Raw genomic sequence first — 3485 nt, forward strand, 5'->3', positions numbered from 1 at the left:
GGCTGAGGCTGAGGCAGATCTCCCTGGTTCCCCTTTCTTCTCTCCTGCAGGCCTCAGGCTGCTGAGGGCCCTTCCATTTTACAAGCCAGCACCACTCATTTTCTCTCTGGCTTCACTTCTCCCCTCCAGGGCTGGAGATACAGGTTTGTTTGCTTTACCTAGTCTCTGTTCCTCCCTCACATAAGTACATGTGTCCTTTCCATGCCAAGGCTTTATTGTGGATCAGCTCATGGAAGTGGGCAGGGAAAGAGCAACAAGTATGGGGGGAGTCTCAGGGCTCAAGAAACCTTACCAGGCTCTCACTTTCTGGGTCCTGGCCGAAGTCCCTGACTCTCGGAAGTCCCAGGGCCTCTGCATACTCTTGAGTTCTCTGTGCTGGATTGTATCATGAGCATGGAGCTCACCTCTCCCCTGCATTTGTTTTACCATCTATGTGACCTTGGACACGTTACTGAACCCCTTTAAGCCTCAATTTCCTCACCCATCAGGTTGTGGTGAAGTTTAAGAGACATAGTCCACTTAGCAAAGTTCTCAGTACATAGTAAGAATTAACATCAGGACTCTTGCCAACATCTGGTAGCCACAATCCAGCACCTAAAGGGGTGATGCCTGGCACGGCAGGGGCCTCCTGGACTTTGCTCCATCAGCACAGTCAGCATCGATTCCAATTGCTCAGCACCTGTGCTATCCCGGTAGCTAAACATTTTTAATCTTAATGTTGGTTGTACTATTTGTACTGAAAGCAAAGTCACACAGAGAAGTGTGTGTATTGGGTCATTAAAGCACAGCAGGGTGAGACAGGAATCACAAGAAAAAGCATGGAGGGTTGGGAGGGTACAGAATGGCACGTGTTATCTTTTGTCTGTAACATGATAGGAAAACAGGATCCTAATGGCTTATGACATGACAGACAAATGAAGGGAAGATTGTTGTGTTAGTTTTCTGTGGCTGCCATAACAGTGCCACACAATAGGCTTAAAAACAAAAGAAATTTATTCTCTCACAATTTGGGAGGCCAGACATCTGAACTCCCTCTGAAGGTGTTGGCAGGGCCATGCTCCCACTGAAAACTCTAGAAGAGAATCCTTCCTTGTCTCTTCTAATGTCTGGTGGCTCCAGGCATTCATTGGCTTGTGGCAGCATAACTCCAGTCTTTGCCTCCGTCTTCACATGGTCTTGCCCCTTTGAGTCTCTGTGCCTCAAATCTCTCTCTGCTTTTCTCTTTTAAAGACATCTGTCATTGGAGTTAGGGCCCACCCTAAGTCCAAGATGATCTCATCTTGAGATCTGTAATGTAATTACATCTGAAAAGAACTTTTTTCAAAATAAGGTCAAATTCACAGGTTCTAGAGGTTAAGACTTGACGATATCTTTCGGGGGACCACTATTCTGCATCAACCTAGTACAATTATACATAAAAGCAGAGGCCTTTGCACACAGAGGGCACTTAATGAATACTGTGGCTGTTACATGTCTTCATTATGCTTGATGATTTTCCGAAGACTAATTCTACATTGAAAAGAATAATGTGGGAGGCTTGGTATTTACCCAGAAATGTTCCTCAGCACCATTCTACTGCTCTGGCTCCAGGGTGGAACCTGTCTTTTTCAGCTTCTGGAGGCTGCCACATTCCTTGGCTCATGCCTATCCCCTTCCCCCCACCACCTAACTCCCACCTCTGCTTAAGTCATCACATCTTCCCTTCCTTTTATAAGGACCCTTACGATTACATTGACCCCACGCAGATAATTGTATGTGTACCTGAGGGAATGCTTCTTTAGCTGGCACAGTTTTACACCTTACCAAAGCATCACCCAGTAGAGAAAGATACCAGAATACCAATTCAAGAATAAGGAAATGCCAAATGGCAATAGGAAGAAATATCATAAAAGTATCAGAAATCTTAGAATATGGACTATGCTGATTCCTGGAAAGGCTCTATTCACAACACTAAGTAGAAAGAGTACACAGAATTGTTCGTACTGATTACATGTTATTTAAGGGATAATAAATTAATGAAGAGTTGGATAGAGTTCTAAGTTTTCTACGAAGTCTGTGAAGTTTATTCAAACATGCTTGTGCTTCTGGCAATAGCTTCCTGTCTCCGATCTAGAACAGAGTTGCTCAGAACTACCCAGAATGTCCTCCACTGACTACTTTTGGCTTGCCTCTTTCTGCTCCTGTCTTCACTGGGTTTCTGATCCCATTCCTGTCAGCTTCAGCTCTCTTTACCTACCCCATTGCTACCTTGTTCAGTTGACCTGTTAAAATAAAATTCCAGAGTTCACTAGCAGTCCCAGCCAATCTGGGAGTCTTGGCTCCCCCTTCAGAGCTGTGGGTGAAAAGCTCAGAGTTTCTGCCCAGGTTGCTCAGGGTCAGATAAGTCAGACCAGCCCACCAGGGTCAGACAAGCCAGGCCAGCCCACCAGGCTTCATTCACCTCCAAGTAGGGTATCAGAGAAAAGGGATGATAATTTCTTTCCATAAACACATTGCCTGAAAAAGTTACAAGTTATTTACCAGTCAGCATAAGAAAAACTGCATTCGGTCAGAAATTTTTCACAGCAACAGAAATCTTAGAGCTGACACTGAATGTTGTGATTCGGAAAGGATATTATCCAATGACACCTTGATGGAGAAAAACAAACAAACAAACAAACAAACAACCATGTCCTTCAGGAGCCTGGAAGACAACACGGTTCTGATGTATAATTATCCACTATATAAAACTATATAGAGTGGGGTCAGGGGAGGGCAGACTAGCATAACAATTTTAAAACACAGATTCTGGATCCAGATTTTCTGGGCTCAAACCCCATCTCTGCCATTTATGGCCTGCTGCTTTTGGATAAGTCACTTAACTGCTCTTTATTTTTGTTTCTACATCTGCTCTGTCAGGATAATAATAGTACCTACCTTATGAGGTTGGTTTGAATAGTAAATGAATAAACTATAAAAAGCACTTAGAACAGTGCTTGGGATGCAGCAAGCTTTCAGTGTGTGTTAACTACCATCATTTTTACTGGAATGTATCCAACTCTGTACATCACTGCTATTGGAAACTGCTTATATAGCCCATCTGGCTTCTTAAGCAAGTGGCACCCATGAATCGATCCTCACAGAGCAATGAAATTGTGTCTGTCGATATAGAGCTCTGCAAAAGTATCTTGGTGGTTGCTGGGTAGGAGGCTGAAACACATTCTGTCTGGTACATGGTGTGTTGGTGAGGCAAGGTGCTAACGAGACCACAGCTATAGAGTTAAATACACTCATTCATTTTTTTCTATGACCCCAAACTGAAGTTTTTGCTTCTCAACCATCTCTGAGGTATATCACTGGCCCTCAGGATGCCTGGTCACCATTATTAGCTATTTTTGCACTAAAGGCACTATTATTAAAGTAATTGCCACAGCTTCATGGGCAACATATAATGGGTCATTAGGATCCCCTTCCTGAATTAATAAGAATGCATTTTACCATCATCC

Source organism: Rhinolophus sinicus, linkage group LG12 (assembly GCF_036562045.2).
Source record: "Rhinolophus sinicus isolate RSC01 linkage group LG12, ASM3656204v1, whole genome shotgun sequence".
NCBI lineage: Eukaryota > Metazoa > Chordata > Mammalia > Chiroptera > Rhinolophidae > Rhinolophus > Rhinolophus sinicus.